Consider the following 17549-nt stretch of genomic DNA (forward strand, 5'->3'; position numbering starts at 1 on the left):
ACAATCCGCAATGTGTGGAAGGCGACATTGCAAGTGACAATCCGCATTTGGTGGCAGGCGACGGTGGCAAGTGACACACTCAGGGCTCCCACTGATTCTGCATTATGGTGAGTTGAACCATTTAATTATATATAACAATGTAATAATAGAAATAATGCACTTCAATCATCCTGACACCATATCAACCATGGTGCCGTGGTGATTGAAGAGCCAACGCCAACCATTTTCCCGATAAATTGCCCGCAAAAAAAAAAAAAAAATTTCTGGCAGTGCCCCTCCCGAAATTAGGCTCTGGATCCGCCCCTGCCCTAGAGCCTAGACCAGTGATGGCGAACCTTGGCACTCCAGATGTTTTGGAACTACATTTCCCATGATGCTGCACTACACTGCAGAGTGCCAGAGCATCATGGGAAATGTAGTTCCAAAACATCTGGGGTGCCAAGGTTCGCCATCACTGGCCTAGACTAACTTGGAGCCAGAGTGCATGGACTGGTGGTGCTTGTGGGGATGGGTAACCTCTACACCAGGGATATGTAAGTAGTGGACCTCTAGCTGTTGCACAACTACAAGTCTCATGAGGCACAACAAGACTTTGACAGCCACAAGCATGACACCCAGAGGCAGAGGCATGATGGGACGTGTAATTGCATATCCCTGCTCTACACTATTTGGGAAGAACCAACTATTACCAGTGGTCCCTGCATGGGTAGCGTTACACAGTTATCCTATGTCTATGGTTTGGGTTTTAGATGGAAATTGGAGAATCACAGAAATGCAGCACAAACTAAATAAGTGGAGTCAAAATCCCCAATGAAAGTTGAAGTTGATCCAGTGCTGCAAGACCACAGTGCTACACGTCCTGTAAAAACGTTTGTAGTCAGTACTAGAATCCACCTGGGTCTCCACAATATAATCTGCTTTACTCTGAACAATGTGGAAAGTAAATGGCTAGAAATCATCAAGGCTGGTGACAATGACAGCAAGCAAGTAAAAAAAAAAAATCCAAATACATCCAATAGGGGCTCCGTACTGTATTCTAACTGAAAGAATAAAGTTTTGCCTAACTCTGCCTATGCTCCTCCTTCCCAATACTACAACCATGATGTCTATACACAACATATAGTACACATACACTATATTAACAAAAGTATTGGGACGCCTGCCTTTACATGCACATGAACTTTAATGGCATCCCAGTCTTAGTTTGTAGGGGTCAATACTGAGTTGGCGCACCCTTTGCAGCTATAACAGCTTAAATCTTCTGGGAAGGCTGTCCACAAGGTTTAGGTGTTTTTCTATGGGAATGTTTGACCATTCTTACAGAAGTGCATTTGTGAGGTCAGGCACTGATGTTGGACAAGGAGGCCTGGCTCACAGTCTCTGCGCAAATTCATCCTAAAGGTGTTGAAGTCAGGACTCTGTGCAGGCCAGTCGAATTCCTTCACCCCAAACTCACTCATCCGTGTCTCTATAGACCTATCAGCATGTCTTTACAGGGTGGGAGGAAAGCGGAGTACCCAGAGGAAACCCACGTAGGCACAGGGAGAACATGCAAACTCCAGGCAGGTTGTGGTGTGGTTGGGATTTAAACCATTGACCCTAGTGCTAGCCACTTAGCCTTGAAATGTATGCATGGTACAGTAAACACCTCCGTCAGTGCATTTTTATACTATAACATGTATGCACAGTCCAGATACAGTGTTATTAAGATAATAACTGTGTGGGGCTGAGTTTATGGAAAAATTAAAAGTTCAATTGTTAGGTAGAGGAAGGATAGGCTTTTCTGAAGAGATAGACATAGCCAGAGAGATTGGGGTAGGGACTTCCAGAGAATAAGAGAGACTCTGAGGAAGTCCTAGAGGTGAGCATGGGAGAATGTGATGATATTTACAATCCTTAGGCTCCTTGCACATGGGACCTAAGGTATAGTGCGAACAGGACACATAGAAAACAATTGTTTTCTGTCTACCGGTGGTGACCTGCATTTATCCAGTACAAACGTTTTATCCTCTGTGGGACTTTAAAAGGCAGAGACCGCGCACACGCGATCGGACTATCCGGCGGACAACCCACCGGACTTTGCAGCTGAGGTCCGCCGGACTTTCCAAGCGAGCGGACAATCCGCCAGACTATGGTGGGAGTCCACCGGACTTTTGAAATGAACGGACTTGCCCACACACGGAGTAAAGTCCGTTCATTTTGAACGCGGCTCCAGATAGACGGAACTAGTGAAGGAAGTCAATGTCGCCGCCTCCATCGGCGAGATTGACACCTCGCTAGCCCCGTCACCTGGTATGGATTTAAAGGGGAAGCCCTACACAGAAAAAACAGCGTGGGGGTCCCCCCAAAGTCCATGCCAGACCCCTATCCGAGCACGCAGCCCGGCCGGTCAGGAAAGGTGGTGGGGACGAGCGAGTGACCCTCCCCCTCCTGAGCCATACCAGGCCGCATGCCCTCAACATGGGGGGGTGCTTTGGGGAAGGGTGGGCCTTGCGGCCCCCCACCCCAAAGCACCTTGTCCCCATGTTGCTGAGGACAAGGGGCTCTTCCCGACAACCCTGGCCGTTGGTTGTCGGAGTCTGCGGGCGGGGGGCTTATCAGAATCCAGAAGCCCCCTTTAATAAGGGGGCCCCCAGATTCCGGCCCCCCACCATATGGGAATGAGTATGGGGTACATGGTACCCCTACCCATTCACCTGGGGGAAAAAAAGTGTACATAAAAAAAAAAAAAAACACAACACCGGTTTTTAAAATAATTTATTAGACAGCTCCAGGGGTCTTCCATCTTCGGGGGTCTTCTCGCCGGACTCCTCCGATATCTTCTGCTCTTTTACTAGTGGAGGAGCCCGGCTTTCTCATTCATTGCCACCATCCGGGGGTCTCTTTTCCGACTTCGGGGGTCTTGTCCCACTCTTCGGTTCTTCTTGGGGGAGGCCTCCGCTTTCTTCTTCCAGCTCTTTAACTAGCGCTGGCCCGGTCACTTTTTTCCCCCAGGTGAATGGGTAGGGGTACCATGTACCCCATACTTATTAACATAGGGTGGGGGGCTCCCGGATTCTGATAAGCCCCCCGCCCGCAGACCCCGACAACCAACGACCAGGGTTGTCGGGAAGAGGCCCTTGTCCTCATCAACATGGGGACAAGGTGCTTTGGGGTGGGGGGACCACAGCTCACCCCCCCACCCCCTTTCCTGACTGGCCGGCTGCGTGCTCGGATAAGGGTCTGCTATGGACTTTGGGGGGACCCCCATGCCGATTTTTCGGCATAGGGCTTCCCCTTTAAATCCATACCAGGTGACGGGGCTCGCGAGGTGTCAATCTCACCGATGGAGGCGGAGACATTGACTTCCTTTGCTAGTTCCGTCTACCTGGAGCCGCGTTCAAAATGAGCGGACTAGCACACAGACGGGGGGATTGTCCGCCCGGAACAATTTTGAGTCAAAACTTCTTTCTAAGTCCACCGGACCTTTGGGAAGAAAAAGTCCCCCGATCCCACACATGACCGGATTGACCAGAGTGCCAGATAATCCAATCGTGTGTACGCGACATAATTATGTGTTCATTTTATGCCTTCACACAACTGTTATGTGCTCTCAGAACTCTCACCTTAAACCACTGAATATCCATCCTCAAATTATAAAGGAATATCCAGCCTGCAAATGTATCACTCCAGGATCCTCTTACTGGTATATTCACGCCTTCCTGCAACCCATAGGGTAAACCAGCATCTGGACTCCAAAACACCAGACTTTAAACTGCTACCAAATCTCTATAGGCTCCAGTTGGAATAAGAATCAAAAGAGAAAAAGAAAAATGCCCTCCATAGTGTAGTCAATTGCTCTGGGGGCACTTGTATGTGTTTGCTCCCGAGCCACCTTTGTGCGTGCCTCACTGGCAGTGATTGACAGCAGCGAGAGCCAATGTCTCAGCTCTCAGGCCGCGTACACACGCGCGGACTGTTTGCCCAACCTTGTTCGTCAAACAGTTTCGGCAAACAGTCCGCTCAAAATTTGCATGAGCGGACTTGCCCACACACGAGCGGACTGTTTGACGAACAAGGTTGGGCAAACAGTTCGCTCAACTTTTGAAATGAACGGACTCGCCCACGTAAGGAGGAGGCAAATCCGCCCATTTCGAGCGCGTGTACAGGTAGGCGGGGCCCGCGAAGGAGACGTCGCGGGCTCCGCCGCCTGGAATGGGCTTAAAGGGGAACCCCAACGCCGAAAAAAATCGGCGTGGGGGTTCCCCCAAAGTCCACACCAGACCCTTGTCCGAGCACGCTACCCGGCCGGCCAGGAAAGGGGGGCGAGCGAGCGCGCCCCCCCCTCCTGAGCCGTACCAGGCCGCGTGCCCTCAACATGGGGGGTGCCTTGGGGAAGGGGGGGCCGCGCGGCCCCCCCACCCCAAAGCACCTTGTCCCCATGTTGATGAGGACAAGGGCCTCTTCCCGACAACCCTGGCCGTTGGTTGTCGGGGTCTGCGGGCGGGGGGCTTATCGGAATCCGGGAGCCCCCTTTAAGAAGGGGGCCCCCGGATACCGGCCCCCCACCCTATGTGAATGAGTATGGGGTACAATGTACCCCTACCCATTCACCTGTGAAATAAAGTACAAAAAAAAACACAACACATGGAAAAAGTATTTTATTGCACAGCTCCGGGGGTCTTCCGTCTTCGGGGGTCTTCTCGCCGGACTCCTCCGCTATGTGTGTGTAGCTCTTTTACTAGCGGAGGAGTCCGGCTTTCTTCCTCCCCGCCGCCGGCCTCTTCTCCCGACTTCGGGGGTCTTGTCCCCCTCTTCGGTTCTTCTGCCGGGCCACCGCGCCTGGTCCGGTGGCCCGGTCTTCTGTCGCCGTCTTCCGTTCTTCTGTCGCCGCCTTCTGTTCTTCTGCCGGGCCACCGCGCCTTCTTGTAGCTCTTTTACAGGCGGTGGCCCGGTCTTCTGTCGCCGCTGTCGTCGTCGCCGCCGCCTTCCGTTCTTGTTCTTCTTCTTGTTCTTCTTCTTCTCCTGGAGATGTTGACTCGACGATCTCTCCGGCCGGAATGCCAGAGCCGCGCTGTGCGGTCACTTATATAGTGACAATGGGGCGGTGTCACATGGTATATGTCACATGGGTTGGTCACATGGTGACCCCGCCCCCTTACGATGTCATAGTCCCCATGTGACATCAACCCATGTGACCAACCCATGTGACATATACCATGTGACACCGCCCCATTGTCACTATATAAGTGGCAGCGGAGCGTGTCCCTGGCATTCCGGCCGGAGAGCTCGTCGAGTCAACATCTCCAGGAGAAGAAGAAGAAGAACAAGAAGAAGAACAAGAACGGAAGGCGGCGGCGGCGGCGTCGACGACGACAGCGGCGACAGAAGACCGGGCCACCGCCCGTAAAAGAGCTACAAGAAGGCGCGGTGGCCCGGCAGAAGAACCGAAGGCGGCGACAGAAGAACGGAAGACGGCGACAGAAGACCGGGCCACCGGACCAGGCGCGGTGGCCCGGCAGAAGAACCGAAGAGGGGGACAAGACCCCCGAAGTCGGGAGAAGAGGCCGGCGGCGGGGAGGAAGAAAGCCGGACTCCTCCGCTAGTAAAAGAGCTACACACACATAGCGGAGGAGTCCGGCGAGAAGACCCCCGAAGACGGAAGACCCCCGGAGCTGTGCAATAAAATACTTTTTCCATGTGTTGTGTTTTTTTTTGTACTTTATTTCACAGGTGAATGGGTAGGGGTACATTGTACCCCATACTCATTCACATAGGGTGGGGGGCCGGTATCCGGGGGCCCCCTTCTTAAAGGGGGCTCCCGGATTCCGATAAGCCCCCCGCCCGCAGACCCCGACAACCAACGGCCAGGGTTGTCGGGAAGAGGCCCTTGTCCTCATCAACATGGGGACAAGGTGCTTTGGGGTGGGGGGGCCGCGCGGCCCCCCCTTCCCTAAGGCACCCCCCATGTTGAGGGCACGCGGCCTGGTACGGCTCAGGAGGGGGGGCGCGCTCGCTCGCCCCCCTTTCCTGGCCGGCCGGGTAGCGTGCTCGGACAAGGGTCTGGTGTGGACTTGGGGGGAACCCCCACGACGATTTTTTTCGGCGTTGGGGTTCCCCTTTAAGCCCATTCCAGGCGGCGGAGCCCGCGACGTCTCCTTCGCGGGCCCCGCCTACCTGTACACGCGCTCGAAATGGGCGGACTTTCCGAGCGGGAACAGTCCGCTCATTTCGAAAGTACAGCGGACAGGCCCACACACGGGCGGACTGTTCGCTCAAACACAGTTTCAGCGGACAGTTTTTCGGAATTTCCGAAAGACTTTGTCCGTCCAACTGTCCGCTGAAACTGTCCGCTGAAAGCCCACACACGAGCGGACTGTCCGCCCAAACACTGTTCAGCGGACAAGGTTGGGCGAACAGTCCGCCCGTGTGTACGCGGCCTCATACACATCGCTGAATTGAGATTGGGTTTATGTGAGTATTAGGGGGGCTGCACCCTGAAAGTTTTTACCTTCATACATAGAATGTATGCACACAGCATGACATGTATATGCACAGTACAGTACACACTCCTCTTGACCACACCATCACATGTATACACAGTACAGTACACACTCGCACACTTGCACACACCATGACATGTACAAACAGTATAGTACACACTCCTCTTGACCACACCGTGACATGTATAAACAGAATACAGTACACGCTCCTCTTGCACACACCATAACATGTACACATGGTACAGTACACACTCCTCTTGCACACACCATGACATGTACACACAGTATAGTACACAATCCTCTTGACCACACCATGACATGTATACACAGTACAGTACACACTCTTCTTGTACACACTAGTATTGCACACATCATGACATGTACACATAATACACTACATACTCCTCTTACACACACCATGACATGTACACATAATACAGTACATACTCCTCTTTCACACACCATGACATGTACACACAGTACAGTGCACACACCGTGACATGCACCCACAGTACAGTACACACTCCTCTTGCACACACCATGACATGTACACACAGTACAGTACACACTCCTCTTGCACACGCCATGCACAGTACACACTCCTCTTGTTCACACCATGCACAGTACACACTCCTCTTGTTCACACCGTGACATGCACCCACAGTACAGTACAAACTCCTCTTGCACACACCATGACTTGTACACACAGTACAGTACACACTCCTCTTGCACACACCATGACTTGTACACACAGTACAGTACACACTTCTCTTGCACACACCATGACTTGTACACACAGTACAGTACACGCTCCTCTTGCACACACCATGTACAGTACACACTCCTCTTGCACACACCGTAACATGCACCCACAGTACAGTACACGCTCCTCTTGCACACGCTATGACATGTGTACACACAGTACAGTACACACTTCTCTCGCACACACACACACAGTATAGCACACACTCTTCTTGCACACACACACTGACATGTACACACAGGAGGAGGGGGAGCTGATCCCATGTTCCCCTGTGTCAGTGCACAGTGTGTGTGAGGCTCATTAGAGAAGAGTCGTGTTAGGATGGTCAGCATCAGAGATAATGAGTAGGATGGTAGTAGTAGTAGTAGGGTGGATGGTTTGCACACAGGCAGGACACAGGGACTGAGGAGGGGATAGGCTGGCCAGGGACAGGAAGGGCCAGCCCTGCAGGGAGAGAGCTGAGGAGGGAGGAGGTGAGAGTGTGTGCTGCCAGAGAGGGAGGGAGACTGCAGGGGAAGGAGACACACCTCAGTTTAGAGAGGGAGAGAGCTACCTGCAAACAGACAGATCCGGGAGGGAACAGGGCAGACAGGAGACAGCTGTTGGGGAAAAGCCGGTGACAAAAGTGACACGGCGCTGACAGGCGAAAGGGGCTGCGACAGGCATAGACGCACGGATACAACGCGGTGACAGGACGCTAAGAAGTGTCAGTGCTAAGGAAGGCGAGAATCCCTCCCGTACCTCCCGGACCCTGCAGGACAAGGTAATATCATTATCAGCTTTACCATTTTCTAAAGTTTGTATATATATATATATATGTGTGTGTGTGTATATACAGTATATAAATATATATGGATATCAGCGGAGCCCATTGTCCAGCAGCTCCTCCGTCACCTCCAGGTACACGTCTCCTTACATGTGGGTGTGTATTGAATCATACGGCTGCTTCCTGCATACAGGTGTATGGCCAGCTGTTCCCCATCTGATCTTTCATCAGATGTAAGAAAACGATCGTCCTTTATCCATTGGCCGCCCTGATCAATTGGTCTGCCAACTTAAACCCCAGCCAACCTGGCTTTTCTTCATCTCTATTTTCCCAAACACATCGGACAGAGATTTATAAGCTTGCATAATTCTAAGAATAACACGGAGGAGTTTTGCTATAAAAAAAAATAAAAAAGTGCTTGTCATTGTCCCATATTATAGGAAACGCAATCCATGTCTGATCTAAAGCTGTCCCATCACACATGCAGAGGATTGATCATTCAGAAATTAAAATTGAGAAACGGGACACCTCTATGCACCGGGGATGGATATTCGCTATTCAGCGCACAGTGGGCGATCGCCCCGTTACTGCCCATGAGGTGGTACTGCTTTTCTCTGTTTAGATCTGCTTTGTCAGCAAAATACAGAAGATCATAACATTTTCCCCCCTTATTGCTGGAGAAGCTGAGAATCATTGGAGCATTTTCACCGTTCATTATCATGCGGTAGAACGTATCATGTGATATCTGTCTGCATTTATCTGCCTTAAAGGGGTTTTCCACCAGCCGCCTGTAAGGTGCAAACCCCCTCCACTCTTGGTACTTCACAGCCCATTGAATGAGGTGGGATGGATGGGTTGCTTAGCTTTATCTTGGAACTAGCATTGCTTGTGGGACACACACCAGCCTTGAGCACTGGATGGGAGCCTCATCGGTGCCGTGTCTACAGGGTCCTATGATTAGATCCTTCCAGACAAAAGCCAGGCACCCACAACAAGCACAGTTTTGCCACACTCTTTCAGCAGTTTCAGTTTTTCGTAGATTAAATACACTCCTTTTATGATAGAATTTTAGGTTGCGGTGCTCGCAGGGGGTCCTCAGGGTTCAACCACAAAAGGCTGGTTGTAGACCTATGGGGTGACTCGGGGTGTCCACCGAAGAAGAAAAGAGGGAGAGTAGGGAGAGCTCTTGTAGTGTAGTGGGTGACTCAAAATAAGATTAAAACCTCAACAAAACAAAAAAAATTGATAGAGAAGGAAAATGACTTATGTCCGCTGAGGTTGGGTTGACCCAAAAAGAGTAGATACACTAGGGTTGCCACCTCATCCCTTTAAAACTGAACACATATTATTTACACAAGTTCTGTGGCTAATTAAGTTGGTAATAAAAACTCCCTTGGTTCCTTATCTGCATTAAATTATCCTGAGAACCTGTGTAATAATTATGTGTTCATGTTTGAAGGGATGAGGTGGCAAACCTAAGATACACACAACCTGAATGCAGGTGGAGAAAAACCTGACTCCACGCAGGGTGGCAAAGGTGGCTCTTGATGTCATGGAGGTCCCAATTCTGTTTCCTAAGCAGGTTTCTCAGGTGGGTGCTGAATCAGTTGAGTAGAAAGCCCTATAATAAAGCCAGTCAGAGGTCCGATCAACGGAGGGGCCCGCTATCATGTGTTTAGGAACGGATTGGAGTCATCTTGGTTAACCGAACATCAAAACTGGCACCAACTCACCCTGAGAGCAGACAGACCGGGGATGATTAAATATCAGTGTATCACCTTGGACTGAGGAAGTGGCAACTTAAAGCCACAAAACTTTTTTTGGTGTAATAAAGCTATTCAATGTTGGATTAACCAAGATGACTCCAATCCATTAAACCTCCCAACGATGGCACCTCTGTGGATTCAACATTTTTTTTTTTAGACCTCTTTCAACTTACCTGACTCCTTTTTATCATGATGATTTGTCATCTTTTTGTGGAAAACCAGTCCGACTATGATCGGGGGCCAAAAGGAACCTAAAAGCTCTGCTCTATAATACAAGCCCAGTAGATCTTTACATCGTTTTCATCTAGAATCCTACGCTGTGGAACCATGCCGGCATCCACAATGGTTAGCAAGCCAGAAACGTCTATGTACCGATTGGAAAATGTGTATATATGTTCATTTGTAGCCAACTCTTAATGAATGGGCCAGCTCTCTGGGCACCATTTCTGTTACACTTAAGCCTTTTCCATAGAACTTTGGTGATATTTTTACAAGGTAGGTTGTCAGGTCTATCCTCCCCAGTTGCTCAGGTTTGGGACCAGCGTGTAACATGTTGATACCTGCAGAGCTAATTTGTACACTCATACTAAGGCTGATTTAGACAGGAACCAATTAACCTACCTGCATGACTTTGGAGTGTGGCTGTGGGAAGTAACTGGACTACCTGGATGAAACCTACATGTACACAGTGGAACAAGAAAACTCCATCAGATAGTGTCCTAAAACCATGAACCCCAGGCTTAAGTTCTAATCACTAAACCACTATGCTGCCCGCCAATTTAAAATAAATTGCTCCTAAATATTAGGCTATATCTCTTCTATAGATCTGAGATTCTGGATGGATGATTGGCCACTGGGGTAAAAAGGAATGGCTTTTGTTGGTCCATTTTCTTTTTCTTAACCTAGCCTGTGCTTTGCTCATAGAGCTCAAAGTAACAGGTTCACGTTAGTGGCAGAAAAATTCAGCAGTTTATACTTTCCCTTCACTCCCCTCCTGCTCTATATAACTGGATAAGTGATTTGACTCACCCAATACTTCCAAGCATAGGGAATTGTGACAACATTGGTTCTTTGTCACCTGATGGTGGGGTGAAGGTCCTCAGCCCTTTGTAAAGCTTTTACATGGCTCGATAGTCTCTCCTCCAGCTCGCAACTCCCCTATCCACACTAAAAGCTTGAATGGAGGAATCTTCCCTGCTGGCTATTGTATTCAGGCAGCTACGGCCACCAAAAAACGTGAACAGTGGCTGCATCTGATTTGGTCAATCACTATTTGGTCAATAAATTTCTACCCTGCTTGGTTGATTTTTAATTGACTTTGGTTGAGCCAGGTGTGGTGTCACCCATGGGTCGAATTTTGGCCACCTCTGCAGGAATCGGATGAAAGCCAAGCCTGTAGTGGAAAACACTGTAGTAAGGTAAGGGCGACGTTGTATACTTAACATCTTAGGGTATTCTTCTTATTAAGGTTGATATTTTTAGTTTATTATAGTTGTAGTTTATGTACCTAGCTGTATGTACGTTTTGGCCAGTATGCGCTCAGGGATGAATGCCTAGAATGCCAGCAGTCTGCAATCTGGGCATTCTTCCCTGGGCACAAAACACCCAGCCCCATCCAGTGGCAAAACCCGTCAGACTCACATAAGAGTTTGACAGGCTGCGGGTACCAGGGCTGCACAGAGCACCTGTGCCCTCCAGCCACAGACTTGTGCATCGGGGCTAAACAACTATAGGGCCTATGAAGAAAGATGCTTAGGTATTGATTTTTCTGCTATCTATGTCCAGCTGTGGATCCTGCACATTGATTGCAGACTGATACACGGTGGCTGAAACAGATAGTGGGAGGCTGTAAAGATAAAGAGCTGTTTATATATTGTCTGGCTGTCCGCCTATGCATATAATAGAATGCGCTAGAACAGGCTGGGTTGGGGTGCCATATCTGACTGATGGATCTACCTCCCACGTTCTGTAGATCGCCTCTTGTATCTCAAATGAGATCTGCCACCTATGAGGAAAAACAATGGTGCTGAGCGGTGACACTGCAGAAATCCCTTTCACTGCCTAAGTTCGTGCTGGCGTTGCTGAACAATCAGCAGTGGTAAATCATTGCATTTACATTTCTGGCACATTTTTAGGGAGTCGCATAAAAGCTGCAATACTGTGGCGTGCCTGGATGCTGCAGAATAAAGTTCAGCATGTCTATAAATGTGTTCTTGCATTGTAACGTTAATTTAGATATTAAAAGACTTGAGTGAAATCTGTTATTTTATCCAATTGGGGAACAGCGGAGCTTCAGGTGAACTGAACTGCATATTCAAGATGAGTTCTTATTAAGGCTTTTTTTTTTTCCTGTGAGCTTATCCCCTGCTGATAAGAGATGACCAGGAAGGACGTCACATCTGTTCCTGTCCAGTTTCTGCAGAATGGACCCCTGTCAGCTCTTTGGGCCTCCATCAGGCTACCTCCAAACCGGTCTGCAAAAACGGAAAAAGAGCGGAGACCTTCTCCCTTTTTTTTTTTTTTATATCAGACCGGGACAGACCTGAAGGTAGGCGGGTGTAAACAGACACAACATCCTCCTGTCCATAGGGCTCCATGGACCTTCTGATCAGGTCTGCCTGAAAAACTGACAGGTGATCCTAATTGGAACGCCCATGTGAAAGGGGCCTAATGCTCTTTACAACAGGTAGAAGGACGAGGCTTGGTCCCCCCACCACCATTTCACAAGAGAGTCCTACCTTCTGAGCTTCACTATAGCATGGCCAAGGCAGCAGACATTAGGACGTTCCATCAAGTTCTGAAGCTGGAGCTGCCCACCCTGTACTAGCTTCATGCCAACCTGCCTACACCTTGGATATTCGTGACCCTGTGCCATAGGTCTCAACTGTCCCTGATTTCGAGGGACTGTCCCTGATTTGTCCCTCTGTCCCTCTTTCCTCCTTATTTGTCCCTCATTTTGGTCTGATCTATATAGTTGTATATAAAATACACTTTTTATCTATCAGTGTTTTACAGAGCTAAACCTTTCATCTGGTTTCTAAATTGCTCCATTTGTAAATTCCAAACGCCAAAAATAAAGGAATAGTAGTGGTAAAAAAAAAGCACTTGTGGGTTTAACCAATCTTGTTATTCTTGTACAATACTCCTTTAAGGGGGCGTGGCCAGGGGTGTGTCCTATGCCTGCATACTTTTGCTGATGAGGTGTCCCTCATTCCCATCTCAATATGGGAGGTATGAGAAACGGGTTGAGAAACGCTGACTTAAAGTGGAGTTCCACCCAAAAGTGGAACCTCCACTTATCTGCTTCCTCCCCCGTGGCACCATCCCTCAGGAAGTTTGGCCCCCCCCTCCTCCTTCCTCCGCCGCTGGTGCCAGTTAAAAAGTGCGGCGGCTTTGTGCATGCGCGGTAGGGAACCGGATGTGAAGCTGAAAGGCTTCACTGCCAGTTTCCCTTTCCAGAAATGGCGGCGGCAGCACCCGAGAGTTGATCTGAAAATCGGCTGGTGTGCCAACATTGCAGGCTCCCTGGACAGGTAAGTGTCCATATATTATATTATAGTAAGTGTCCACAAATACTGTAGCTACTGACTTTTAATTTACCTTTAATTAAGCCCGGTAGACACTAGTAGTTTTTTTTTTTTCGTTCAACCCAGCAGGCCTGAATGACAAAAACCTTGACGGCTCAGGAGGAGCCGCTATACTAACTATCCAACGTTAGTACAGCTATCTCCCCTGCTCTTCTATTGTGTTCTGACACCCCCCCCCCCAAGAAAACCCACAGTCCTTGCTCCTTCCTAGCATTACCTACACCAATCAATGCCTACAGCCCCTTACTTACCCCTGACCACTTTACCATTAATCCACTAACTGCTGTGCTACCCTGCTTGCCTAGTCATGCCTGCCCTTCGCCTATTTTTTTTTTTTTGTTGCTTCGGGCCTCTCTGAAATTCTATCCAGTCCTGAAGCTGGGGCTGCCCACCCTGTACTAGCTTCATGCCAGCCTGCCTGCCCCATGGATACGCATGACCCTGTGCAAAAATGCCAGACACGTGTGGCCCCCTTGACAGTCCCAGATGACACACCAGGGCTTCACTGGTCCCTGGTTGAGAAACACAGACTTAAGCCTGGTACACACTAGTCGTTTTTTGCTGGGTTGAACCAAAAAAAACTGACTTCAGGAGGAGCTGCTGTACTAACTATCCAATGTTAGTACAACGATCTCCCCTGCTGTTCTATTGTGTTCTGACAGGGGGAGCACTCCGGTCAGCACTCTCAGCCATTGGCGGACCTCCTGTCGGACCGAGTCCAGTACACATGGGCCGAATGTCGGGCCGGTTTCTATTTAACCGGCCAATGCCGCCCAACATTCGGCCCGTGTGTACTAGGCTTTAGAATATTTTGATTTCAAGGGACTGTCCCTGATTTGGAGCAATGTCCCTCTGTCCCATCGTTCCTCCTCATTTGTCCTTCATTTTGGTCTGATCTATATAGTTGTATATAAAATGCACTTTTTATCTTTCAAAAAGTGTTTCCCAGTGCTAAACCTTTCATCTGATTTCTAAATTGCTGCATTTGTACATTTTAAAAGCCAATATAAAGGAATAGTAGTGGTAAAAAAAAGTCCTTGTGGATTTAACTAACTTTTTTTATTTTGGTTAATTCTCCTTTAAAGGGGTGTGGCGGGGGCGTGTCCTAAGCCTAGATATGTTTGTTAGTGGGTGTCCCTCATTCCCGTCTCAAAATATTGGGAGGTATGGAATACATGCAATGAACATTACAGTCCATTTAGATTTTTGTGTGCAAAGAGGTGTGGTCTTTTTGTAGTGCGATGAAATACGCCATTGTGCGTTTCCTTTTTGCGTCGACATTCGTTATTAACACATGTTGATCCTCATTTCCAATGTGTTTTTAAAGTTAGATGTGGATAGAGTTCAAGTATATGTAAACCTTCACCTTGTAAAACAACCCATTCAGTTTAAAGTGAGAGTAACTCCCATCTTTGACTTTCACCTATAGGTAAGCCTTGCACTGTTTAGGAGATATTTACTGTACATTCAGCCGGTGACATCACCGCTGCATGCGCTCTGAAGGAACGTCCACCCGGGTCGTTTTTTCAGAGTCCTGTGCCGTAAGTGACAGCCCTCTCAGCGGTGACAGCGCAGCACTGGAGGGCTTCGTTTTCAGGTAAGTTTCACATAATGTGCTAGTATGCGATGCATACTAGCACATTATAGCTTTACCTTGCAGATTGCAAAAAAAGAAAACACACACAGCAGTTTACTAATGCTTTAAAATAGAAATGAAAGGTAAAACATTTATGTATAGATATAAAAAAAAATTAATACTTATTTTTCCCCCTTTTTTATTTATTAACTGATTTCCCTCTGTTCTCAGATTCATACATTTCTAAAAAGGTAGAAAAAGGTAGAGCAGCACACTGATCTTCCCAGTGAAAGGCTCTGCCAGGGAGGGGGGTGTCAGGACAAGTCTGATCATTGGAGGAAAGCAGCACAGCTAGAGAACTGACCACACAGTTCTAACATGCCTAGTGTGGTCAGTTTTTAATAGGACAGCAGAGGGACTGGCTGAAATTACAATATTTCACACAAAGTAAGCAATACAAAGAGAATAGGATACTGTCTCATACTAAGGTTGCCACTTTTTCTTCAAGCCGAACCCAAACACTTTAGCAGCGCACAACAATTTTTTTTTTTTTTAGCATACCTATAGGATTGTAAAAGACACCTTTTGGGCGCTCCAAAGAAAATAGTTATGTGGCGTGCATAGTGCCCCCTCACCCTCCTATCAGGCACTGTCCTGAGCTACATTTCTGTCTGATTTTTGTGTCCAGATTTCAGGTGGACACATGATTCAAAACCCGAACTGTCCGGGTGAATCCCGAACAGGTGGCAACCCTATCTCATGCAGTGCTGGCACAAGATCAGCCAGTGCCCAGTGTGACAATTTGTGCCCCCCCCCCCTTCATTATGTGCAAGCTTATGAGAAGGAGGGAGAGAGAACACAGCCCGCACCTCCTCCTGGCTCTCTCCTGCTCCCCTTGCTGCTTCCAACGCTGGGCCAGGGCCGTCTTTAATATTGATTGGGCCCTGGGCAAAATTTTTCTTAGGGCCCCCCTCCCCCCATGCAATTTCACTCTCCACCTTCTCTGAGACATACAATAAATAGCAGCTAGACTTAAAATCAGTTTACTGTATCAGATCAGGCAGCGATTGCGATTGGTTGCCAGAGGTTACAGCATATCATTACTGCTTACTGACTGGATGCTAGAGGTTAGAGCACTCCTTAAGGCTCACTGATCAGTTGCTAGAGGTTACAGCACATAATTCCTGCTTGTTGATTGGCTGCTAGAGATTACTGTACAGTAATACTGCTCACTGGTTGCTATAGGTTACAGCAAATCATCTCCTCACTGCAGGGGGGCATGATATACATATGAGTGCTGCATTTATTTACATATCAGTGGCATTGGCCTCAGCTATTTACATATGCATGTCACTGATATTTACATATGAATGCCGAGTATTTACATGTAAACACAGTGTCTGCAGGTGAGTCATCTGTACACAACAATAGGTCAGAACTGGGCAGCATTAGTAGCAGCACCTCACACTGAGATATCAGGACACAGCACAGGACTAAAACCTCAATGGACAAGGAAATGTAAACTGGGTTAGTTGGCAAGTATGAGGGAGCTGCTTTGGGCCCCACAACAATGACAGGGCCCAGGGCAGCTGCCCCTTTTGCCCTGCCTTAAAGACGGCCCTGCTCTGGGCTGACAGAAGTAGTGATGCAGCTGTCACTACTCCTGTCAGCCTTATAGTATAAGGAACTTGTGGCTCCCCCATCCCTACAAAACACCCTGCGCCAAGGACAGCCATACCTTCTGCCGGCCCCTTGTCCCAGCCCTGCATGCATGGTACAGCAGGCACATATCAGGAATATGAAATGTTTGGTTGACAATATTCTTTAACAGCCATTGACCACAGATTGTTAATATCTGTTGCCAAACGCATCAAAATGCATGCAGCATACATTCTGATGCCTTGCCATCGATGTCCATGGGGCCTCCCCACTCATTAGAATGCACTGCACTGCAGCGCTGAGACAGTACCCGGCACTATTTTTATTATCAATTTTAGTGCATTTCAACATGTGCAAGTGTAAATGGGCTTTAAAAACTATATCTGAAATTAGATAAAAATGTATAAAAATATAAAATTTAATAAATGTAAATTATTAGTATAATAACTATTATTAATTGTTTATTTTAATAATTATTTATTATTGTATAAATCTAAAAAAATATGTAATTGTGAATCATCGCAGACACTGTTGTGTTGTAGGGGTGCACATAGACTGCGGAGGATTACTTTAAATTTATGTTATCTTTTTAATACAATGGTTTGTGCCGGATTTTCTGCCCACATCCCATAGCTGATATTTTGTTATATTTGAGAACTGTGGAATGAGGAGAACCGGGGATAATGATTTTATAAAAAATAAGAGGTGTCCCTGCTGATAAGGGACAGATGGTCACACTAATGGAAACCTTTCCTTGTAGGCTGGTTATCTACTCCATCTGTCAGCCTCCTCCATTTCTATTGTAAACGGTTCCATTTGCTCCCGTGTTTGTGCGACTCGTGCAGCCTTTACAATCCTAACATTTAAGTTTTAACCACTTGAGAACTGGAGGATTTTCCCCCTTAATGACCAGGCCATTTTTTGCGATACGGCACTGTGTCGCTTTAACT

General features: G+C 48.1%; 1 protein-coding gene across 1 annotated transcript in view; it reads left to right on the forward strand.

Moving 5' to 3' along the window:
- The first annotated feature begins 7574 nt into the window (after nucleotides 1–7574).
- Nucleotides 7575–17549, forward strand: part of RAB3D (RAB3D, member RAS oncogene family) — a 57942-nt gene continuing 47967 nt past the window's right edge. The window contains exon 1 of the mRNA XM_077470384.1: nucleotides 7575–8008. The gene's annotated coding sequence lies outside the window, so the exon portion shown is untranslated. The remainder of the gene's footprint in view (nucleotides 8009–17549) is intronic.

This window comes from Lithobates pipiens, unplaced genomic scaffold (genome assembly GCF_037356315.1).
Source record: "Lithobates pipiens isolate NorthernLeopardFrog02 unplaced genomic scaffold, aLitPip1_a1.2 Scaffold_8, whole genome shotgun sequence".
Classification (NCBI taxonomy): domain Eukaryota; kingdom Metazoa; phylum Chordata; class Amphibia; order Anura; family Ranidae; genus Lithobates; species Lithobates pipiens.